The sequence below is a fragment of the Dicentrarchus labrax genome, unplaced genomic scaffold (assembly GCF_905237075.1).
Source record: "Dicentrarchus labrax unplaced genomic scaffold, dlabrax2021, whole genome shotgun sequence".
Taxonomy (NCBI): domain Eukaryota; kingdom Metazoa; phylum Chordata; class Actinopteri; family Moronidae; genus Dicentrarchus; species Dicentrarchus labrax.
In genome coordinates, this window is record NW_026136721.1 from 29,512,023 (window position 1) to 29,538,709 (window position 26,687).

At 39.1% G+C, this 26,687-nt stretch overlaps 1 protein-coding gene across 25 annotated transcripts in view; it reads left to right on the forward strand.

Moving 5' to 3' along the window:
- Window positions 1-26,687, forward strand: part of sorbs2a (sorbin and SH3 domain containing 2a) — a 66,119-nt gene that overhangs the window by 6,084 nt on the left and 33,348 nt on the right. For 14 of the 25 annotated variants that reach the window (XR_007881453.1, XR_007881454.1, XM_051383625.1 and 11 more), the window contains exons 1-2: window positions 6,898-7,340; window positions 15,630-15,819. The gene's annotated coding sequence lies outside the window, so the exon portion shown is untranslated. The other 11 variants (XM_051383637.1, XM_051383638.1, XM_051383639.1 and 8 more) reach the window with 6 other exon arrangements.

Here is a 26,687-nt window from a genome sequence, read left to right on the forward strand (position 1 = left end):
GTTCCAAGCGTTAGATTAGATGTTTTAGTGTGATGGTGTGGTAGTAACAGATCATACTGCATGTGGTGGTCTGACAATGATCCCAGTACTGAAATGATTAAAGTTATTAGACATGGATATATTTACTAAAACTTAAAGTATAGTGGAAACAAAACCAAAGGTCTACAGCCATGCTAGCTGCTCTGTGAGGCTATAGGCAACTTAATCTGAGTGCTGATATCAGTATGCTTAAATGCACAGAATGACAATGCTAACATGTAGCCGGTATAACATTTACCGTAGTCACCATCTTAGTTTAGTGTGTTATCATGCTAACATTTGGTACTGAAGGAAAGGTCATGGTATCACCAAAGTCAGACTATCCTCTGGGAACCATGAATGACCGTCTACACACTGTGGTGCCAATCCATCCAGTAGATGCTGAGATACACCACAGGACGAGTGATAACTTTGGCCTGCATGGTGGCACTACAGGACTCACCTAACATAAGCATTTATCCTTTGGGCACCATGAAAGTTTTTACCAAATGTATTGTTAGTCTATGCACTATTTGTTGAGGTATGTCAGTCTGGACCAAAGTGGTGGACCCATTTACTGCCCAACAGACAGACCAACATTGCCATCAATAAAGCCAAGCCATAAAGCCATGCTAGCATGGATAAAAAGTAAGAAATGTGATGTGATTGACTAATACAAAGTTTAAATTATTAATTACTACCAAACCAGTAAGCAGGTTGTCAGTATTTTCCCAGATTTAGTTTCCCAGACTTAGTTGTAATTTTATTGTCATGTAGGAGTCCTCGGGTCTGAACACATTTGCTGTTTGTGTTTTGGAAAATATAATCTTGTGTAGCTTCACACTTCAGAACATCAAGGACAGATCAGCAGATGAATTAGCACTCTGGTAGCCTAAAAGCACCCTCATGTCCCGCTGTTGTAATTATTTTGTTTCACTTTGTTCATTATACAACTACAACCTCTCCTGGTGTGAGCTGCCTCTGCATGTTTGACAGTTGCTGACTCCTCATATGAAAGGGGGGGAAGCAAGGCCTGCCTTTACTGTGCCACACAGATGTGCTGAACATGAAATATTGTCACTAATTCGCAAGTAATGGCTATGTCAGCTTAACAACTTGAAAAGGAGAGTCCACTTAAGATGAGAAAACTGAAAACCTGATTCACATAGACATCAAAGTGTCTGTACAGTATTATGTTTTAAGTTTTACATGCAAGGGGTTGATAGCTCTGCTGCAGTTTTTTGTACAGGACTCACGGATACCATGTTGTTTTAAATTGTTGCGGGTACATTCATCATTTTTTGCCACTTGAAGAAAATAATAAAACAAGAAAAAAAATAAAGAACTCAACCTGAAAAACACAACTCTACATATCATCACCTTCTAAAGCCGAGCGAATGGCTTTCAAATGTATGTGCCATGAAGTCACAGAGCAGATATAGCAGTCATGTGGAATAGTGTTTTTGTCTGAAGGATGAATGAGGGTATTGATCTTGTTTTGGCTCTGTTTTGGTCTCCACTTACTCCCAAGAGAAATATATGAGTCTTTAGCTTACTAGCTGTTTTACTGTCTTCTCCAGCTAGACATTTATCTTTGTCTGTCTGCATTTTGCTGTGCAGATATATTAGAGCCTGTTGTGATCGGAAACAGGGATTTGGGGTCAATGCAACCAAAACAATGAGTTAAAAGGAGCTAAAATGTTATGTAGCACTGTGGCGTTCGTTGATAATTCTCTGTGACTTTGTCATTATGACTGACACGTATACATAACACCGTCATCTGATCCATTGTTATCATCACAATATTGATTTGTGGAGCTTTAAAGACAAACAATTCAGGCAAGTGTATTTTTAAGATCTGTTACAATATTGAAAAATATGAGTAATATTACAGAAAACTAATTAGCTCCTTAGTCTCCTTTTTCTGCCTCCAGTCTCACCCGTTCAGCCATCCTCAGCACTACTGGATAACCAGTAATTGAAAAGTATTAAAAAACAAGTCTTCAGTGGTTCCTTTCAACACATATTCAGACTTTGAGTTTTATTTACTCAAGTTATTTATAAATAATACAGAAAGTTAATGCATTATTTATTATATGATATGAATGGTTGTGGGAGACATCCATCAGTGAGTATTTTTTGGTCTAGGCTGTTGCAAATTTATATTTCAGTTAAGATATTTTATCAGTTTAAGATATGTTGAAACAACCACAGGATTCCTGCCCAGCATTTCATGTATTGTGATGCAATTATCCAGCTTGGGTCAAAGTTCATCTCCTGTCAGCCACAGATGTTACAGCCATCAACAGGAATTTAACTTGAATACAATTATATTGTGTTTATAACAGTGAAACAATCTACATCTTGATTTTTAAGGGTTCTTTGAAGTCATAATATGCATTGTCATGCTGGGAAGATTCCCATGAGGTCATCACGTCTAGACAGGTAGACAAATGATGATGTCAACTTGTATGAGCTAAAATTTTGTCTATGACTCTCTGTTCCTCTATGTCCTTCACCGTGTCATTTATTATTCTGTTATACTTCATCCCTTCTCTTCCACCATTTTTCTTGGCTCTGCTATGTTAGCTTCTCCCCAGCATCTGTCATAACACTGCTGTGTCAGCTTTTATATATAAAATGAAGAGACGTGAGTGACACTGGCATTTTCACTGGGCAATGTTGACTCTTTTTGATTGATATAGAACAGCATGAAGGCAGAGGCCAGGGTGAGGGTTAGGATATATGAAGTTTAATTTGTATTTCCGTGGCTGAATGATGGCTGGTTGACAGAATTCAGCATTTTGTTTTTTTCACTTTATCAACGTAAGGTGAGGATTAACCCTGTTAAATCACAGCACAATTATGCATTCTGACTAACAACAATTAATGGAGTGAAAAGGAGTCTAATAACATTGGTAACATTAGAATATAAGCCTTCAACAACAGACAGAAGGTAAAGGGTCAACTTGCACTTTCTGACACTGCTAAACATAGAGAATGATGCAGGACTCTGCATCAGCAATCTCGTCCTCTAACAGATTTGCTGAGACATTTCACCTGGTAAGCTCTTAGACATCAAAGCAAGTCTGGAATGTAAGTGGAAGTGGCATGATGTCATTGCCAGACAATGTCCTCATGCACTCATATGACATCCACTCATTCAGCACCGCTGTGCTACTTTAACATTGGCCAGACGAATGAACCTCAGTATCAGCTGTTCCAAATGTGGATCTCTTTGGAAAGCAACAGTGGAAAGATGTGAGACAGTGCCACTGCTCAGATAAAAGAGTTATTTTCTCACAAGATCCATGTGCCAGCCTGCTCTCCTTTATTGTGGGCTATTCTAAGAGGGGCCGTGAGGGCGTGATGGTAGTATATGTAAGGGCTTGGACATTAGATAATTGCAGACATGATTGGGATGAGGATAGGTAGCTGTAGCCAAAAGAGCATGACACATGGTTGATGATGTCACGCCCTTTAAGATAAGGTTCATGTTGCCGTCCTAAAAGGGAAATACTATTATGGGAAGCATTATTACACATTTGCATTTGGATGAAGGTCTGGCACATATCCGGATACTTTGTGTGTATTATAATGCAGTGGTTCTTTGACTGCGGTCAGCTTCAGCATATCTCCTGTCCAAGGCCAGCTTTTGGATTGCACTGTCAACACTTGACTCCATTAGATGAATGTTGCACAGTGGTGGCACCTCTACTACCGCTGCTTAAAGCCCATTCTTGGCTCTCAGAGGGGGTGGGTAAGGATTCCTGTGACTATATGTAGCAACACAGTCCAGGAGGCCTAGCTATCGTCTCGTCACTTTTTGGATTAGCTAGTAAAACTGTAACCTACAAAGCTGTTTATTAACCTAATCTCTGCCTGACCCCAAGATTAAACTCACGCATAATTTTAACTTAAAGCACAGATGATCGTCAATTTATGGAGATACAGTTCTTGAGCCTGACACCATCGTGGATGATTTAGGAGAAAATGGGCCTAAACAGGTCACTCTCTGCACCTACTCCATAAGCCTGTTTGGGAGTAAGAAGAGATGTTTTCCTGCTGCCTGGTACCAGAGGAGGGACTGTCTGCGGATTTCAGTCATTTGGATGCATTTTAGTCCATTTAAAACGTGTATTCTTTTATTTATTTACACCGAAATGATTTCTCCTTGTGTTTTAAATCACAAGGAAAACCACAAAAAAGCACTACTTTTGTCATTTTCTTTCTTAAAATGTCTTCCTGGGGAGCATACAACCGAATGGTTTCACTTTCACAACTATGTTGCCACTTGTGAGTAATTTGGTGTCCCACGGCTGTAAATCTTGTACCCCCCCGGATATTTGTTCTAGATCCGACACTGGCCAGACATGCATGAGACAGATGAGTGAAAAATGTGGCCGACAAGCCTCCTGTGTAGACACACCATAAGTCTTGTTCTATAATGTGCTGTAATGCCGTAAGCTCCGCCCTTAAAATGTCTGCACCTGTATCACCAATGGACTGCATACCAGACATAATGTATCGTCATCATCCTCCCTGGCCCCATCAGAAAAGAATTGCTAAGAGTATGTCTGTGGATAACATACCACCTATAAAAAGGCACCTACTTGACAACAGCTAGATTCAGTAACGGCTGCCTATACGGCTCATAAGAGCTGGTGATAAAAGACCAAACACATGCATTCATGCATGCACACACACTCACAGATGTGGTCTTGTTGACACTTCAGAAAGGTCAGCTATCAATAACGGTCTAAATTTGTACAGCTTTAATGTTGAGAGAAGAAAGGGTTCTTCATGCATGTGCCAACAACAAAATAACACTGCAGCTTTAAAGCTACTGATAAGTTATTGGTTGTTAATGCAACTTAAGGTATTACTTATATTTAACATATTCACTTTACTAAATCAACTGACAGGAAAATCCATTAGTAATATAATTAGAATGAAAACGTTCTCATATAAACATTAAACCAGGTGACTTTTTAAAGGCACTGCATCACTTTTGAGGTCGCTTTTTCATTTAATTTTACGCAAGTGGTTCCATTATAAGGATGCGGTTAAGCAGTGGTAGTTGAGCTGATGATGTGAGATAGCGTTGCATCACCACAAAGCTAATAACAACACGACAGAGCTTTATAGGTGAACACATAAAGTGGAGTTGACACCATTACGTGAGGATATCAAAGGTCAGATATTAAATAGATGCCATGCAAAAGTGTAATTTTCATGAGGTGAAAGGGTCATGTTTCTCTTTTGTTTGATTTCATATGAACTCACTAGACCATCTCTAATAGGATCTTTGGTTTTAAGAATTCATGAGAAATAGAGTTTGCTGTCCCACTCCCAGTCTACAGACCTATGTCTGCACTGAGACTTGATAGAATTAGTGCAAAAGATTTTCTTCTGAACCTGTTGGTTTATCTGCTTATTCAAATACAATAGAATAGACACAAAGGACAGAGTGCCGCGCTATTTCCTTTGAAACAAAAGCAAAACAATGTGATAAATGTGTAAAGGCCATATTTTCTGCCATGGTCACAGGATACCTTAGTATTGACTATAAAGGACTGCCATCCAGTCCGTAAATAATTTAACAGCTTGGTGCGTGTGTGAGAAAGAGGGAGACAGGCAGACACGGAGGGGGAGAAATCCCCAGTTAAGCCATCAAAAATCAAGACACGGTCCAGTGGCTTTGCTTAATAAAGACAGAGTTAAAACAAATACAGTTTTGTTACTGGGCATCAATTAAAGAGACAAAACCATAATTCAATTTCTGGCATTTAACAAGCGAGGGCAGAAGACCTCACAGCAATAATGTCAGTTTTAATTTAAAATGTTGTGTGTTAAAACCAGCACCATGTCAGTGCTAATATAAATCCACACCTGGGTTTAACACTTTTCACATCATTAGTGGATTTTGCTGCCATATAATCAGCTCTCTGTCAACAACTGAAAAATCAACACATGCAGTGTGAACACGGAAACATTTCATCTGTGGATTTTCCACAATGATTAATGATGATAGAAGCTGACTACAGAAATAAATTTATGCAAAACACAACACAACACTGTAGTTAGATTTTTTTAATTCTACCCTTTAAAAAGGTAAAACCTGGGAACAAATAAAAAATTATTCACAATTTCACATTTTGTCCTGGCAAATATTTACATAGAAGTAGATTATAGTCTACCCTACCTGATAGTAAAATATCATTGATTAACCTACATCCTATGCTCCAGATGCTCTCTATTCACTATGAGCTTTCTCCTTTGCAAATATTTGATTGAGTTTGTAACCCTATCCTGAAAACACAACTGAGGTTACTCAAACCATTAAGTAATTCTACAAGGAAGTCAATATATAACTTACTTGTCATTAATATCTCAACATTTCCCTTGAAACACTGACATGCTGCCAGGTAAAACACACGATGTTACAAACGTTGCTCTTGATTACTCTAAGCACAGGTCTGTGGCTCACTCACTAAGCCTGGCCTGTGTTATTATCATGTTCTGACCGTGAACACACAGCCCCGCACAGCCTCCGTAGAGCGGCTTCGAGCTGAGGTCACTCTTTTGTTGCGTTTCGGCTGCAGATAGGAAGAAAAGTGGCACTTTCCTGATAGCAGCGAGCTGCTCTCAGGCCCGCTGTGTGTCCTCTGCGAGCACTGATTGAACCGCGGGCGTTGCCATGACTACGCGCAGACCCAATGAGAAGCTCGCGGTAGACTGTTGCTGAATGAAAATAACAGAGGCCATTTTGCGCACGAAGCCACGGCATCATTCAATAATAATATTTTAAAAAAAAACGGAAACGGGAGGCAGGTTCAGTCCATTTGTGGACAGCGAGTGCTCGAGAGCCAGGTAGAGTTGTGTGTGTGTGTGTGTGTGTGTGTGTGTGTGTGTGTGTGTGTGTGTGTGTGTGTGAGACCGAGCGGTGCGACTGGCGCTTGTAGTCCCGAGAAGAAAAAAAAAATGCGGTAACTAATTGTGCCGGTGTGTCGCCTCTTCCTTGGGAGGTTTATGTCGTGAGAAAAAAAACAAACAAAAAAAAAAGAAGTGGGGACAGGACAGCTCCACCGCATTGCTATCTGAGCCCCCCCCAGTGACCCCCGAGGGAGGGAGCGAACATCCATGCGCGTCGAAAAACAGGTGTACAGTTTCATCACACGGACGCAGCACTAGCTTCCGCAGCGCCCGCTAGCTCCTTGTGTCTGCACTTCTGCGCTTGTTAGAGCGAATGAGCGATGCCCTTTTCTCACATGGAAGAGGCTGATTGCCCGACGATGTGTTGAGGCAGCGGTCGTTTTAAGGTAAGGCACAATATCAGCAGTGTTGTTGTTAATAGTGGGGTGGTAAAGGGGGGGCGATTATCTTCCGCTTTTAGCAGACCACGAGCTGTATTCCGTGCTGTTTGAGGAGGTAAACATGCTATTATTATTATTATTATTATATATTTTTTTAAAGTGTGCATTACAAACAAACAATGACCCTGTAGTTGTAATCGGAGTGAACCAGGGGCAAATGAATGTGCTCATCCGGGATGCGGTAAAGTGCATTCCGGTGGATTTCTGTTTCCAGTGCATTAAAGGAAGATGCGGTCAGAGCTGGGAGGATGTTAAATACTCAAACCACAAGCTTTTAAGCGGTGGAGAGAGGAAAAAGAAATATTCCTGAACATTAGAAGCAGCCTGAAGACAGTCAGCATGAGAGATGTAAACAGGCTGCTTGGTAGTAATGAGCATGAATTGAGATATCCATGTTTAACCTACATCCCAAATGCTTAAGATAATCTCTATTGTTAGCTTGCACTATTGTGGTGCAGTACAGTATTTTATGTGCAATAATGAGAACCATACATATACATTATTTGGTCTAATATGCAGGTTTATCTTTACAAAAATTATTTAACAAATCTCTGAGGATTCCTGAGTTTTGTATTGTGCCTTCTTGAATTACTTATTTTATGACACCAACACAAACCCATCAATACATTTGCTACATGAGTATAATGTATTGTGAAGCCTCACAGGGCCACTGTAATGTCAACACAGAGGTACAGTTGTTTCCTTAATCCTGCTACCAGAGTTTTTGTGTTTATTCACCTACCTATTAAACCTATTAAAGGTTTAAATCAGTCTGTAATTTTGAGGGCTTGGGTGAAAACCAGTGGTGGCTCTGACTCACTTTATGTCACATATTTTAAGACTAATCTGTTGCTGTGTTGCCTATGTCATATGCTAGATCTGACAGAAAGGAGTGAGGGATAGTCACCCCTGTGTTTCTTTGGTGCTATATGCTAAACAAACTGGTGTAAAAGGATGATGTCATGAGGAGGAGAGAAAAAAAAAAAAAAAGCCAGCAGCGATGGACGATATCTGTAAGACCCATTTGAATGCTGGGTGAACCGGGAGAGCGGGGAGGTGTCCAGAATGCACAAAGTGTAACATTATCACTCCGGGAACCTCATACCGCTCCCAGTGTGGCCTACCTGGCCTCTCTCTCTGTGTGTGTGTGTGTGTGTGTGTGTGTGTGTGTGTGTGTGTGTGTGTATGTTTCTTTACTAGACGGTGTCTTTGATGTAGTATTTTATGTATTTCTATGACTGCATGCTTGTGTCTGGGGGAGAGGAAGTGAGACAGCGGGATGCAATATGACGTGCAACAGTTGGCTGCTATCTGTCTCATGGGGGGCTGCTGTACCAATAAACAGCCTCTCACAGAGGCTTAAATATACACACTTAATGGGCGATCATAGCATTTTGACTTGATTGATGAGCCAGAAAGTATGTCTCTGTTAGCGTTAACTCAGTTGCACCTGCCAGTTTAGGGTTGCTGAGAGAGAGAGAGAGTGTGTGTGTGCGTGTGTGTGTGTGTGTGTGTGTGTGTGTGTGTGTGTGTGTGTGTGTGTGTGTGTGTGTGTACATGCATCTTTGAGTGAGAGAGGCAGAGGGAGAGGGAGGAGGAAAGGGGATCAAGGCAGGCCATCGGGGAATAGGAGAATGTGATACATTTCTCCTGAAAGTACAGAATGTAACAGGGGGTTACTCTCATAGTTCACTTTCTTCCTCTCTCTCCGTCACTCTCTCTGGCTCACACACACAAACACCCCTTTTTAATTCTTCTTTGTTTATTTCCTTGTTTTGGTGCCCTCTATTTTCTCATTGTCCCTCTGGTGTGTTTTCCTCCTTCATCTTCCCCCCTCTCTGCCCTCCTTCAGAAGCTGATGTCATGGCTCAAGTGATGTGTGAAGAGCTTGCCTAATTCTTAGTCTCACTGATAATAGGGGCCGCCTGCAGGGCATGCTTGCTCCCTGAGCTTTCTCAGTGACTGAGCTGTTTGATGATGGGGACTTTTTGCAAAAAAAAAAATGCTGAGCCAGTTTTCTTTTAATAAAAATATATATTTTTTTGTCAACTGTGGAAATTATGTGGAATGGTCAGTGATTCTGGGTCAGCCAAGGATGCTGAATGTATCTATTGATTAATAAGTTGATCATTAAGAATTAATAATTAGTAACTAATAACATCACATTGTGCAAAAACAAAAAGTTCAGGTCCATTTTTCCCTTATTTATTCATCTATAATCATACCTTGCTTTTTGTTACTGTTATAACTGCAATAACTAACAATGAACAAGAGGGGAAGCACCTGAGTGATTTGGGTACAGTGGCATACTGATGTCTTATGTGATACAGATTTACAATGATGTGGAGAGCGTAAAAGAGGATACTAAAGAAAGTGCATATTGTCATAAATAAAATGCAAAATTATTTTTGTACACTTTATTTGCATGTATACCATTTCAGTCCAGTCCAGATTTAATATATTTGTTTCAGTGGTAAGAACAGTATGTCTTAAGTTTGTCGCAGCAATATAAAAGGCTTGAATTTAAAAAAAGGCTCTAAGTCTTCAAGGATTGAGACATTCTTTAAACTGATTAGCGACACAACATGGAGGAATTAAGGAGCCTGTCCTGCTAAGCTAGGATAAAGTGTTTGAAGACTACCTTGAGTACACAGGTAGGTCAGAATTTGCAAACGCAGTGTGTTGAGCTTTAGATGATGTAAGACAAGAGTTTGCTGCCTGGTCCTCGCATGCATTTTTAACAACAGCAGCACCACACCTTTTCGCTACTGTAGTATCCAGCCCATCAGAGTGATCAAACTAGGCAATTCTGAAAGGTCTTTTATGTCTTATAGGTTTTATACAGTTGATGCTTTTTAAAACATTAATAGTAGAGTAGAGTAAAGGCATCCGATGCAGAGAATGACATTACACTCCCGTTGCTTGTGTTGCAATCACAGCCTCTCTCTGGTTTGTTTACATAACTGGTCTGCTCCGTGTGAAGCTGAGTAGAGCGACTGAAACTGCTTTTATTTTATTTCAACCAAAGCAGAGTTTGTGATCGTTGGTACAGTTGACAATTGACTCAGGTCATTCAACGTGTGCACTCGGCTACTACAGATGTTCTGCCAGTCTGTAGTGCCCAGTGTCCTCTTCTTTGCGGTGGTCTGTTGGGGGTGGGGGGAGGCATCGGCACTGGGGGTGCCAACAAGCTTAGCAAGCTGGTGAGGAAGGCCAGCTCGGTGGTGGGGATGGAGCTGGACAGTGTGGAGGCTGTGACTGAAAAGAGGATGAGAGGGAAGCTGAAAGCCATCATGGACAACCCCTCTCATCCTCTCTACACTGAGCTGAGGCAGCTCAGGAGCACTTTCAGCTACAGACTGACACAGCCCCGAGCCTCGAAGCGGTTTGGAGGCTCGTTTGTACCATCAGCCATCAGACTCCACAATGCCACAGCACCCAGTACCTCAACCCCCACAGACAAAGACTGGTTTAAAACTCCTACCTACAACGCACAAACCTTTTGCACTATTTATATTTAATTTCCACTTTCCACAGTTTAGTTTTATTTTTTTATTTTTAGTCGAGTTTAATTTTCTGCTCATACTTTGCACTCCATGTCCTACTTGAACAATGCATAGTGTATATACTTTCATTTAGTTTTATATCTTCTAATATTAATAATATTAGTAATATTTTTATTGTGATATTCTTTGTTCTCTGTTTTTGCACTACTTTGCCCTATTGCTGCTGTGTCAACCTGAATTTCTCCTAAGGGGGATAAATAAAGGAATATCTTATCTTATCTTATCTTCTGTCCACTTTGACTGAAGTTATGATGTTACAATGTGGGGCTACAGTGTGAGGTCAAATTAACTTTGTTGTCTTTGGAGCATGGCGAACTATAGCAATATTACGGCTGTTCCTGGTTAATCAAAAGGTATATCTCTGTAGGGATCCTTTCCTTAATGTTTTTATACATGTAGAAAAACAATCAGAGCCTAAAAACAAGCACTTTTAGTGGACGTACTTTGACAGGTGCATTTGTCCCCAAGGATTAACGTTAGCTTACGCTGGCCAGCAGCCCCTTTCACGGATATTTCACATCTAACTTGGTGAATTAAGGATTTATTTCGACCAAACAAGCATTGGTGATTGTCGGGAAGACTGTGGAAAGACTGCGGTGAGTTTTATTTTATTTCCGCCTTTGTTTTTGGTCTGAGATGTTGGTGCTTGTGATGTCCACTGGCAAGTGAATTTCATATATATAATCTTCGAGTAAAGCTATGTGCTTTGTTGAATCCTGTAGCAATTGACTACAACAAACAAAAATGTTAAATATTTAATGAGGTAAAGTAAACCACCATGATCATCTCTGTGTCGTTGTAAGAACTTTGGAACTTTCAGCTCTCTGTCCTGAACATCAGAGGCCTTAAACCTTTTCAAATTATCTTTAGCTGGTTTGAATTGTATTAGGTTACTTCCATATTCTTAATTTGCATCTAAATATTCTATTAACTGTATCAACACAAAACACAGTGAGCTCTTAGCTCATATTCCTCTGCATTTTGTGTTGTTCCAAAGCAAAGCTTTGTGGATATATTTTTCCTTATTTGATCTGCTCCCAGCTTTAAGTGTTTTCCAGTAAGTGACACTTACTAATGTGTACATGCACAGCTCTTCTGCTTTTTATAACCTGCCACTTACTTAACTGGGAATGGCAGGGCCTTGCAGAAGCTGATAATGAATTAGGTGTTGAAACTGTACGGGTGAGACCATGTCGACGCGACCACTGTCGTCCGGAGTGGCTCAAAGGTCAAAGTGTCGGTGTGTTTGAGTGTGAGTGTGTGTCAGTCGCTATAAAAATAGTTTGCCCTGGTACTTTAATGAGATCATTCCTAAGATGCTGCTGTGTCATGTCGGTTTTTAATTGTGTTTATAAATCATTCATTCACATGCAAAACCTGACAGGAGGTGCTCGTCAAAGTTGCATTTTAGTTTTAATGCATGAGGGTTGTGATTCCGATCTGTAAACTCACAAAGTCAAACACCAGAAATTGTTGGTGATGCTTGTTCAGATGTTGATGTAGATCTTGTCGGCCATCTTTTGCAAAGCCTCATGTAGGTAAAAAAATACATTAGAATAGAAGACTAAACTCAGGTGCTTTCGTCCCTTCAGTATTTTATTGGTCTTCTGATACTACCCTGATTTTGTCCCCGAGGTTACATCATTAGCACCTGTCAGTTGTGAGCTTTTCACCATACCTCCTTGATCCTTGGCACGTGACCAGACATTTCTGGGGGCCATCTGCCGTTTGATCATGTCTGCTGACACACCAATCACTGTTGTGGGCTGTGGGAACCCCAAGGTTTGAAGCTTGGATGTTTGGGGGGGGGACATAGTTACAGAAGTGCTACTTATCATTGGAGCCATCTGTGTCCGTGTAGATAGGATTTTTACATTACCACTTCATCCTTTGCACGATGACAGCGGACACAGATAGTGCTCCTCCGGGACAACTCAACCAAGTCCATCCATGTTTGATTTAAAGGTTTGCAACGTGTTGACAGTTGGCTGAGCTAGTTCATGAGTTTCGTATTTTACCTTTGTGGATTTATATGCATGAAATACTTGGTGTTGACCCAATTAAAATGATTGTTTTTGATACACTTGCAATAATTGGTCCATTTATAATGTATGCCTGATATTGATGACAACCTGAAATTCATTATACAACCCTTCGCTGTAAAATTACAATAACATTACCTTCTATCCTTGTATACCTACTAGGACTGGGTATTGTTAAGAACCTCGATATTGATTTAAATGCACTGATATCGATTCAGTGCCAACTTCGGAGGATTTAATGAATCGATATAGAATTGGGGAAAAATATATTGCAATGCATTGATGAATCGATATTTTTACTCACCCCTAATACCTACACAAGAGATTGTTTTTAGTTACTGGAATGACATCTTAAAGGAACTTTATGTAAGAATTGGCCACCTGTCAAATAAACTGGGGGCAGCATTTCACCCGAAGGTTGAGGTGTTGACCCCGGTTGTAAGAAACAATAAAAATGGTCCTTTCTACATGCCCTTCTTTCTTTCAACAAACAGCTAATAAATAAAATTAAATATATTAACTGTCTGTAATATTACACAATTAGCTACAATGTAACTATTGCTAAACAGCCAGTGTTAGCATTAACAGCTGTTTACCTACCAGACTAAAACAATTGTTGTGAACACAAATATTGCACAAGCTGCAAAAAATCCTCACACCATAGCAGAGGAGCTCTGGCAGCATTGGACATAGGTAGGATCATAGGTGAGAAAAGTGCTGAGACACTGAATACTGTTCCTCTGTCTAATGACACAATTGGGAGACATATATTTGACATTTCAGACGACCTCCGAGAACAACTCACAGAACATCTAACTGATAAACGTTAAATATAACCAATATTGTTGCAAATTTTGCACAAAAAAAACAAAACATTAAAAAGTCATATTCCTTTTTGAAAAGGAATAAGCTGATGAAGTTGAAGGGTGACCAATGTTTACAATGTTTAAAAAGTTTTGAATGTTACTGTGTTAAGTCTATAAAGATGCACATCCCAGTGAATCATTTGCACTTTTTTCTCTGTTTTGAGAATCACACAGACTGAGCAGTCTTGTTTGAATGTTACAAATTGAGTTAATAAACTGAACTTGGAAATTTTGTTGTTGCAGATGTTATCTCAGCTCATTTTATTAATCTATTTTGATAGGTGACAGGTGATTGTATGCAGAATGCTGGTGCCAGCAACTCATACAGTGGTTTGTACAGATAAATATTATCAGGTTCTCAATAGTATTAAAATTCAGGGGTGCGTGAAAAAATTTCTGTCCCCTACGGGGGGCATGACAGAAAATAATGGAGAACCACTGGATTAACGGGACCGATTGGACGCCGCAGTGACTTACTATCACCTCTTGAGGTACAAAGTGGGAGCAGAACACAATACAGTCATCTTTTGCATACTGTCAAAACTGTTTTCACAAGGAAGGCTGTCGACAAAGATGCTGCCACAGTTAGAATCACAGTTGTTTTAGCTATCTGCTTCTGTTTCTGTAGTGGAAAATAAGTCACCACTGAGCAATTTACTAATGGTGTTGCATTACCATAAATTAGTGGATTTCCTTTGTAGTGACTGCTGAACTGTTCTTGAACCCTACTACCCTGTAATTTGGTAGTTGCTGATTTTTGTGTCCCTTTTGTTTATTGTCGAGTATGGGTGTGAAGGGACGAGGTGGAAGTGGTCCAAAAAAGCATATTGCACAGTAGCTGCCTGGTTGGTTTTAGGTATCCAGGCTCTAAATATGAGATGCTAATAGCAGTAGTTACATCATCATTCTGAGAATAGCAGGGAGTCTGGGGTCTAGAGGTGCTTCTGGCTGACCTCTCTGCTGTGTATATTCAGCTTGTGTGTGTGTGGTCATTTCCAAATATATACATTCCCATATGGATTACACAGCAGTAAGATTATTAATAATGACGAAGGTGAGTCGACACATAATTATTCTGTGTATATTTACAGCCTGATGTGACTGCACATGGTTTATTTGTGATAAAAACATAAAGACTAGTGCGTCACAGGCAATCAAAGTGTCAGGAACGGAGAGTGAAAGAAAATCTAATGTGAGAACAATTTGACACTCCTGTCAGTTTCTCTGTGGAGAACTCCACTTTACATAGTCCCACACTGACGACATGGACTACTGTGTGACATTAAAGCCCGGAAGGAGAGATGGCGTGTGGAAGGTCTCTAACACGCCTCTCCGTATGCGCTCCCCCACTGCTGTCCTAACCCTGGTTCATTTAACCATAATTCCTCAGAGGTGTACCTACCTGATGTATTTTGTACCATAGAATTCCAAAGAGTATGTGACTGTGTTCTTGCTTGTACAGTATGTGTATGTATATAGATATAGTCTGTCTTTGCGTGCATATGTGTGTGCATGCTGTGTGGTATGCATGCATGCAAACATGTGTGCGTGTGGTAAAATAGAGATAGTCAGCCCTGTCACTTAGCCCCCACCCATATACACTGGGGGGTAACTTTCCAGTCTCATAGACGAGCATGCCTGAGTCTGAAAATAGCCGTATCTGATCACTGCTTCACCCAAACAGGGAACTCTCTTTCTCCGTCACTCCCTCTCTTTGGCTCTCTAACTTTCTCCTCGTTCTGTTGTCTCTGTGCTTCCTAGGCATTAAACGGGGTAAGATCTGGGAATAAAGCTTGACCAGGAGGAGAGACTTATCCTGAGCAGAGGGAAGAGGAAGGACAAAACAAATCAGAATATAAGAAGAGAAGGAGAAAGGAAAAGGCACTGGGGCTCACGGCTCACCTATACCTGACTCTTCTTAGCAAGTCTCCAGTCTTTTGGTTTTATGACGGTAAGAGTTACATTTTCTCTGCTTGATGGACTGTTGCACCTGCACTCTGCTGGTTGAGAGGTCAGGCTTTCAGAGTTAAATGTCACAAAATATACACACATTGCAGGGTTGCATTTGACAAGTAAATGATGTACTAATGTGAATTTTTATGCCAAAAACAGGAGCGCTTTATCTATTAAATTACAGTTTCTAAAAGTGGATTGAAGGTTGGGTATTATGGTTTGACAAATATAGATTTAATTTGTCCACCTAAATCATAAACAAAAACTAAAATAATATTTCAATATATGAATGTTTGATTTACATATATTTGTTTTTCAAGTTTCAGTACACAAACATGTCATGTAATGCTGTCTACTAATTTATGATGTGATCATATTTACGTGGTATGCTCACACTGATGCTTTAAAGGGAATTCAAATTAAAAGAGATGTGAATAGATTTTACAACCCAAACACCAAAAGGGAATTGTATTTATCTGTTCTGCCAAAACCCACAATTATAGACTGAGAGAAGAATTTTTGTCTTTTGTGACAGTGGACAGGGGAAATGGTGTCAAATAAAACAGTGGCTGCTACCACGATCACCTCAGAAATAGCATCAGAAAATAACTTAGATTACAGTTTTGTGGATTGAAAACAAGAAGATTGATTCAGGCTGGAGGAAATAAATGTTTTTCACTGAAAAGGGAAAGTTCAAATGAATTATACATACAGCAGAAATTCACTGTTTAAGTGTTATTTAAAAATTTTGCATTTTGATATATTTATATATTTTGACCTAATGTGGAAAAAAGTTTTAGATCAGTTCCAAAAAACGTTCCTTTACCTCTTGCCCTCCCATATTTTTGCCCCAGAATCTCATTTTCCTCCCTCTGTCCCTTTTACATACTTCCATCTCTTGTTACACACTTTTTCATGGTCTCTTCTTTCCCACTCAACAAAAGCCATGCACCAATCCCTCCATTAGGCCAGTCTCAGAGGTGTTGTGGAATGTCACCTTGACCCCTTGAGTACACAGTGAGGGGTGGTTCCCAGCCTCGGTTCGTGGCATGGGTCCGCTCGGTTCCCTTTTTCCTGGACCTGACATACAGTGACACACTTTGTCTGTTCCCTGTAAACGTCACAGAGCACCCCATTTTTCCTTGGTAAATGTGCTATTATTAACAGATATTCAGTAAATTCCAGTCCCTGTACATTACTACTATGATATGAAAGTTAGACAGTATTTGCAGTATTTGGGACAGATGGGACTTCATTGCTTGGCGGAATGTGTATCACCTGTGATATGGTTTAAGGAAGTAGTTCCTCTGTAGAGACCAAAATGAGTCCAATTTGAACACAGATTTGCGTATTTATATTTTCTAGAAGAAAGTACAGAATGTTTTGAGGTCAGAGGGCTTATCAGGGCTCTACAGAGCAGCTTAAAAACTTTAATTCCCTTGTTATTGTCACTCTGTTTTGCCCTCCTCTTCCTCATTCCTTCCTGATTTCTTTAAAGGCGGATGTACCTAAGGACAAAGACATTCAAAAGTTGCCTTTACAGAATAATAGCAAACACAAGGCTCTTGGGTTACAGTCTCATGTGAATGCTTGATACTCTTCTTTCTCTGACTGGCATGCAAAGTTCCCTTTAAAGATGCCCTGGTATTTATACAAATATTTAAGCATATATGCAAGCATATAATATGTTGATGCATACTTACGGTCATTAGTTGCAGTACTGCTCTGTAAGAGAGTAATGAGGTTTGTGTAGCTAATTGCGGAGTAGTTCAATGCCCATCATTGAAATAGAAGTATGTGACTGTTCAGGATAGTCTGGAAGTGTTTGAGATAAATAGTTGAGGCTACTCATAAACAGAAAATCTTAAACTTTTGCATAGCAACTGAGATTTTATTCTTTACTGTCAAACCTATGATGACTTCATTTGAACACATAAACTGTCACCTGTCACCTACTTCCTGTTGTGATACATAAAGATTCCTCGGATGATTTTTCCCGATGATCTGGACCACCTTAGAGGGTAAAAGGTCTCGTCTAATGGCAGTAAATATAGCACCCCTGCTAATCAAGTTCCTCTTATCTTCATGCTCGACACTTAACACCGGTACCTGGGGAATCCAGACTATGTATGGGGAATGTAATCTTAGACGAGCTGATAGCCATTCTGCTTTAGTGTACCCCTTGCATCAAATGACGGACTGTTTTCAAAATAATTTGTTTGTTTTCATTATTGGATTTTGAAAATGTTATAAAAGAATACCATAGAAAATCTGTATTAAACAGTAAATTGGATGTAATTTTTATAAGGTATCAAATCTTTCTACAAGATAGCTATAATGTTCTTAAGCCACTAATTTTATCCCGTTGAGGTGCAATGATCCATAAGGTTTCTTTGCTGCCATGCAGTATTTTTCACTGAACAAATTTCTCCACAAAAGTGATTAATAATAAGCAGTGTTTACAAATGATTTAGCTGGAAGGGCAGAGAGACCATTTTTCAGGATACATTTCTTCACTACTCCTTCACCATCCTCCCTCATACTCTACGATCCCAGTGTTTGAATAAGCTCATTTCTGGATTCTCCTGTTTGTCTCTCTCCAATTAGGCCTCTTTCAACACATCTATAAATAAATCACACATACAAAAAGTCTGCTCACTTGTTGAAAGGACTACTTTTCAGTTTAAGTATACATTCATTGTGGGCTGGTTTATACTGTAGGGCACTCTGCACTGGGCAGACATGTATCCCCTGTCACCTCTTTGCTATCTTTTATGAGTATGACCTGTCTGTTGTATGGTACTCATCTTAGATCCTCTCTACACACTTGCGTGTGGTTGCAGTTGTGGCATTTCCCTACCGTGGATTCCTGTTCTTACGAGGGGGAAGTGCTCATAAAGATAATAATCCCCAGAGCAGCTGAAGAAATGACTTAATTTATTGCTTTGAATGAACCTATGCTTATTATTTTGTGTGCATAAGAAAGTGTAACATGTTGTGCTTTAGTTTGTCTTCAGCTGACAGGACTGCAGTTTAAACGTCACAGTTTAAACTGAAAGTGTTTGAGATTCCGAGGTGACCAACAGTTGTTCTCCCTTCACTCAACCATGTGAAAAAGCTAAAGCCATAACTGGGGCCCAGCTATAACACTAAGTCAAAATGTCGAGTCAGGAAAAGCTCAAGCTTCGTCTTTGAAATTGCTTTGGCGTTCAGCCCCATGTAACACTGTCCCTCCATTTGTGCATCGTATCATTTCATTGTAACTCTGATTCTATTAGCTTGTTGTGTTCTTCTCAGTTTGTAGCCTGGGGTTCGAAAGTGTTGTAACCACTAGCCTTTATTACAGAACTCTCCATGTATTGTACACATCTTGGAGAAGAGGAGATGAAACAGTGGCAGCTCGAGAGGTGTTGTTTACTGACGATGCTGTGTCCCCAGACGGCTTCAGCCAGACAGCTTACATAATACTACAGGCTAATATCGGCCTCTTTCCATTTTTGTGTCGCTTACTCTGTTTGCTTCGTCAAACGTATTCCTTTATTCAATCTCTCATCCTTCCTGCAATCTATATCTTTTTTTTCCTCTGTGTTAATCTGTTTTTTATTTGCCTTTTTCTTCAGTGCTTGCCCATGCTCTGTTTATATATATATATATTTTTTATCTCTTTTCCTCCTTGTGAAGCAGTATATACAGTGTAGCATCTTTAGTTCTGTATAGTAACAGTAAGGTAACAAACCCACGAATTGTCACATCCAGTTCATTGTTCTTTCCCCATAGCCCCGACTCACAGTGCCTGTGTTGCATAATTGCATTAGTGCTCTCAGGCCAATGGCTCTGCTCGTTAGTGGGGTTGTGATGCAATCTGCAGAACACACGGGCCTCTGTTGTTTGCAGTATGGGCAGTGAGTGGGCATGCAGGGTCATTGTATTGACCTTCCCTATCCATTCATATAGCCAGAGGGGGGTCTGCTAATGAGTGGCAAGGTTGAACAAACAAGGCTGATAACAGAGACTTTGTTGGAAGGGGTTGTTGTTCAACTAGTGGCAGTAATGTGGTGGTAGGACAGCCGCATGGCGCTGACAAAATATTCCTTATAAAATGGCCCGCATCTAACAACAAGCAGCTTTGTGTTTTTGTGAAAGAGAAGCTTAAAGACTGCTTTGCATTAAGATTCATTTGGAACTATTTTGATTAAATGTATAGTACGTATTTAGATACAAACCATGTCTAAACTGCTTAGTGCGCGGGGTTATTCATTGTTCTAAATTCAAATGCAGGTAACAAAGGAAATACCTATGTAACCGTGGCGATATGCTGAAACAATGGCAACCCCCAGCAGAAAAGGGCTGACTTTTACTTCAGAACCTTTTTCAAAACCTGTCGAAAAATATGTGAATGTTCTTGTTTGACATTTTTGGCAAATGACCAGGGTATAAGTAGGATAATCATTTTGATGTGTGCATTAAAGGATTTTAACACTGCAGCTAAGAAGTCCCCTCAGCAAGGATTTAAACATTCTTAAGTCCCTAAACACACCTTGATGTGGATTAGAACTTCATGTCTCATTCTCAAATTCATTTTGATTTCACAAAACATAGAAAATAAATAGTTTAATTTATTCTCTTGATTGATTGTTGTTAATCAGATCTCTATATGTTCCAACAGTGCAACAAAGCTAATATGCAGTATTAACATTTACAATTGTTTTGTTTGTTTTTTTACTTACGAATATATCATCAAGATGAAGAGGTCCACTGTACTATATAGCTTCACTCCAGTAGGTTAACTGACTGTTAAGCCGATATCATTTTATCAACAAGGAGGTCAAGACAACAAGCAACTAGTTGTCTTTGCAGCAGCTGATTTAATGCTGTACTGCTGAAGGACTTGCAGGGATTATGAAAATTATAGTAGTAGTAAAGCATTATTTGCATCACAACTGCCAGTGTTTAATGACTTCCTGTGAATCAAATGAAGCCTTAGGATGTAAATGTAATGTTCACTGTTGAAATCTGAACTTCTAAACCCAAGACATTACAATTATCCTTCTCTTGTACTGTCTATAGCTCTGAATTATATACTGCTGAAGTGTTTACTTGTTTGGCTGATGTATAACATGAATACTTGAAGTACTAGAAATACTTTACTTGCAGCACAATGGGTAATTCCTTACAGCAAGACTCTTATTTTGATTCCGAAGCCTTTCTTTTTTTTCTTACCACAACCCTGCACTCCCCACATTTTTACCACAAAAATGCACCACTAAAATAACTTGGCCCCAGTTCAGTAATTAAGGTATGAAGCAATTCTAAATTCTGCCTTTTTTGGAGGAGTAACTTGCTGTCCGTTGGGTTTCAGGCGAGCCATGTCTCGGCTGGGATTTATGTTGGATCTCCAGGGAAATTCTGTTGCCTTGTTTAAAAGGGATTTGTTCTGTTTGATTCCTACAATAAGATTAGTGCTTCATTTTCATCCCCATCAAACTCCCGAGACTGGGCTGAACGTCACTGCAGACAATATATTGAGTTTCTTATTCATTTAAACAAACTATTGCACCTAGTGTCCATTTATATTTCAGCTCAAATTAATTTTTTTAAATCTTTTTTTTAAAGCATTTAACAGCTGAAAAGCTTTTGTATATAGAACAGCTGAACAGAAAATGTGTATCTGATGACTTTTTGGTTAGGTCTTTAAATAGATTTGCTAAGGAGCTTAATCTATTGACATCCTGTGAGTATGTCTCAGTCTGAGTGACCACTTGAGGGTCAGGACCCTTGAGGCCACAGTCGGCTTATCTCCAGTGACTGTTCACTCTCTCCTGCTGTCTTCACACATGCGGACACGCACATAAAAAGGACCTTTTTAAAAGCTCTGTTAAAATGCAATCCTGAAATTAAATAAATAATTTAAAAAAGGTTACAATTAAATTATTAGTTTTGAGAAGTTATAATTTTAATGAATTGCTTATGTAACCGTTGCCCTATTTTGCTGAATTAATTTTTTCCCATTATGGCGTATTCATTTATTTAGTGTCGAATTGCTGATTGAGGTGCATAAGGTGTCATAAGTAACTGAAATGGTAAATCCTAAAATCCCTCCCTTATCTTGTAAAGGGAATGAGCTATAAATGGAGGAAGATATGCCAGTGAGCTTGTGGAGAAGGAATTCATTCATTAATGAGAATTGGGAAACGTCGTTGTCTCCTTCACAATTGCCAGTGATTTCAGAGCTATGGACTTATAATAAAAATAGTTGGAAAGTATCTGATCTTTTCTCTTTAATCCGTTCTACCAAAATAGATGAACTACTGAAACCCAGATTACCGTTTTTTTTTATTGCACACTGGTTAAATTTGTTTTCCCACATGCTGAAATTTGATGCATTGACCTTACTGTATGTAACTTTCAATACAAGGGAAACACTTCAGTACAAAAGAGAGTAAAGGATTGGGTAGTAAATAAACAGTAGCAGTTTGTGTGGTGCTGCTGAATGTTTCTACTACTGGAGAGTTCTCTACCAATGATGTACTATTGATCTGCGGGATAAGACAAAGTGAACTATAATCCATAGCCGTGTACTGTAGGCACAAGATTGAAAAAGTTCCTTAATATTCTTAAATATTGCTTCAGACAGTTAAGTCATTGTTATTTCCTTCATATTTTCATTGTTATCATTTTTCTCACGGATGAATGGTGACAAATTTGTTTTTAGACACTTGTTTTGTCTATGCCAAGGCAGACTGCCAGGGACTAAAGGCCTCCCGGCCACTCCTCTTTGAGGACATGTTTGTGTTTGTCTTTCTTGTCTTTTCTTTTCTTTTGTATTTCCATTATACTGTCTGGATTCCATTTTTCATGTCATTGTTTTCCCAGGACATTTTGTTTAGTATAAGAACCTAGATAAATGACCCTTCTTTTGTTAATAAGGGAAAAGATATTGGATCATGGCATTTTATGACATGCTTTAACCTCATTATCTTGTAGCATTGATTAAGTTCTGCTTCGTCATCTAAGTGCTGTCTACACACTCATTTTATAAGATAATTTAATTAGTGCTCACACAGACAGATTAAAAGTCTTTAGAATTTAATTTATGTTGAGGTTTGTCAAGGTCAACAAGTAACAATATTCCATGTGGAAAGTTAGCATGTCATACAAGGGGAGGAAAATGGACATGCCATAACAAACAACAGTTTCTAGTGATGAGCTCAAATCAATGGTAATGTTCTTCTAAAAAAACAAAGAGAGGAGGATGAGCTTCCTGCCATAGTCACTACAGTGTCTTATGTTTCAAAAGGATTCAAAGCTCAAACCCTATTAGTCCACTCATATGAACCAAATGGGTCCCAGTGGGTCACTTAACAGACTAATAAGACTTGATGGGCTTGTGGTGTTGGACAGCATGGCTTGCTGTGGCTTAAAGCTCTGACTTGTGTATTTGCAGTCCCACAGCTATTACACTCAGTAATTATATACACACTAGTCTCCAGAGTGGCCCACCAGTGCCTAAATTACAGTCGGTGGATAAACCACTGCAAAGTAAGAAAATAAAATTACTTGCAACAAACTTAACATACCAAATTCTTTTGCCAACAAAACTAGGACAAGAATTGAAAACAACTCTTTGGAAATGAAGGTCTCTTGTTTACATCCGTTTATTTAGCACATTTAGTTTTCAGTCAGTAAAGATGGAATTTACTGTGAGAAAGGTTATGGAAATTGACATTTAAGTTAATTTATTATGAGAAATGAGAGGATAACAAGTGTTTAATCTGTCAGCATTTATTCCCACTGCTTGCCTTGTAGCATTATATATTGGAGAAGCGCTACTGAATATTTATGGAAACATTTGGCGCTCCTCCAGTATATACCGTGATTTGCATGCTGAAATGCAAGAACTGCTAATGATCTACTACTGTATTACCTTCATCGAGAGTTGTGCATTTTATTTATAAAAGCTTAAAAAAGTCTATCTGGACAGATAGAGTTGTTCAGAGGTGTAGAGCCTGGCAGGTTTCCTTCCAGTGTCCAGCCATAACATTACACCATGGCCACAGCTGCTGTGTCGCCGCTGATCTGTCCCGAAGAAACATGATCCTGTTTATAATCTGACCATCATTTGGATGCAGACTGTCCACGACGCCAGACCCATGATTTACCCCAGTGCGTGTGTGTGTGTGTGTGTGTGTGTGTGTGTGTGTGTGTGTGTGTGTGTGTGTTTTTCTCAGAGATAGATTTACGAGGGCATACTGTATGAGGGTGAGGATATGGTCTTGAGGGACTGAAAGTATCCCACGACGCATGACTTGATGTAGTCCCACAAGTAATAGTACTTCTTCCTCACCAGCATTAACTGTGTTTGGAAACCCTCACATATTGGCAACAAAATAGTTGTGTGTTTGGGTAGATATGAATGTTCGATAATATGTAGGAAGGTTATTCATAGTACTTACGAGTTACTCTTCTGAAGAGCTCTTGTAAATGTCATTGGAAGACTGTGCAGTATTATTTGTTTTGCCTTAGAGAAAATTCCAAACATACATATGTGTATGTTTAGGAACATGTTTTCTGTAACAAACTCGTTATAAGTAATATATTAGGGCAGCTGTGGCTTAGACTTACACTAATCAGAAGGTTGGCAGTTCAATCCCCCGGGTCCTCCCACTGCATCTCCTTGAGCAGGAAACTGAGCATTGGTGTATGATTGAATGAGTTAGTTTATGAATGTGTGTGAATAAGTGAATATGGCATGTAGTGTGAATCACTTTGTGTGGTTGGAAGACTAGAAAGGTGCTATATAAGTACAGTCCAGTACTTTTATTAAACTCATAACTTAGCAGTTGCTCTATCTATCATCTGGCTCAATTTAAATTTACTCAAGTATTCAGTAACAGTTGTTGATACAAATGAGACATGCATTTGTGTTTTTGTTAAGAAATGCTATTTAAAATAAATTAAATCAGATGGCACAACATATTGTTTCTTCTATAACCACTGTAATCATATCGCACAGAATATTTTACAGTTATCTCTGATGGAAAAACTCCTGTATGTAATGGCGACAGACTCCCATTTTTTGTACTGCAGTTTGTTATTAATTATAATTACAGTATATCAGTAGTAAGTTAATATCAACCACTGTAGGTAGAGTTCAAATGCTAATGAGAAACCTTGTGTACTGTAGCTTCAAGTTGTTGCTGTTTGTTGTGTGAAAATGCAAAAAAAATGTAATAATATTTTTATATAATATATAAATTTGGGGTATCTCATAACGAAATTGTTTCTTGTTTCAACTAAACAGTTTATGTTGTCGTAAGAAGACTGTTTTGCTATAATGACCATGTTTATTATGACTCGTATTCAGTTAAATGGGACAAGGATTTCAGAATTACTGTTCTCATTTCGTTTACCATCTTCTCATCTGAAGGCTGTAAAATCTTAAGCGTGGCCAAATACATGTTGATGTCATGCCATCCATCTGGTGCCACTCATCACAAGAACCAACTGCTAAGACAGTTTACACATTCATGTCAGGATATGGTTGCATACCTTTTCCAAAATAAGCCCCAGTAAATGATAGCCACAATTATGAGGCCTTTCCTGGTTGATGTGCAGTGAGGCCCAGAGTTGTCATAGTGTTGAAGCAAATCTCTGTTAATGCATGGTTCAAACCCAGAGTTACTACTCTGAAACTACTACCTGGCTATGTGCTTTCATCATTACACAGCCTTTATATATCTATGGGAGATCCCTAGAGATCCCTACTTACTTGCATGGAAACAGAATGTGTGTTTACATAGACTTTTTTATGTACTGTAGCGTAATATAATTTGTACAAATGGAATTACTGGGTGCACTGAAGGAGAAATAGCTGGAACATCTGTGCACTGTACTCCTTTGTGCTGAACATACAAACAGAAAGAACAGAATTAAAAGGTGCATTCTGATTGTTTTGATTGTGCAAACTCTACTTTTACTTATTTACTTAAAACAGAAATTTAAAATCTACAATGTATGCTAGGATTATTATCCTATACATATCCTATACACATAGGTGGGAAATGCAGTTCATAAACTGTACATATTGTTATACAGTATTAGCAACTTCCAGATTGATGGAAGTGAGTCGTAATAGAGAGTAATATTGTACAGAAAAATCATGTGACCATTTTACCCACATAATTCACCACAAATGCTCTCTTACCAGGATTAAAATCACTTGGAATTACTGATAAGCAAAGGTATTATTGAAATCACCCAGCCTCAACTAGAGAAATACATCTTGCCCAAATGGGACTAAATATTAATTCAATATTTTCAATGTTTGTTTTGAGTCCGTGTTCTATATATAGCATAGCATTTTTTTAAATATTCTTCTTCTAGTTGTACTTTTGATTAATAAGATACTGAAGTCATGCCATCCATAATATTTGAGTAATGAAAGAGTTCTAGAGCGATCAACACTAACATTCAAACAACAGTTACTGTACATCACATTCCCAAAACTTAACAACGTGTGTGTGTGTGTGTGTGTGTGCGCGCGTGTGTGTGTGTAAGGCAAGGCTAGCCTTTTGTATGTAGTTATTTACAGACATATATGATCCCCACTGCAGCCACTGTATGCTTTCATTTGTAGTATCTGTCATACACACTAAGTCCTGTGATGACACACGTGCATTTATTCACGCAGCGATGCAACAGTCTGTGTTGTGTCTTTGGCTTTTGATGTGTGCCCTATTCATATCAATCATGCTCCCACACTGAAACGGTTCCAAGAAAAGGTCTCCATATAGCAGGAGACAGGCATCACATATGGCTACAGTTAAGTAAACATGGTATTCTGTATCATTTATCAGTGCCATTTAG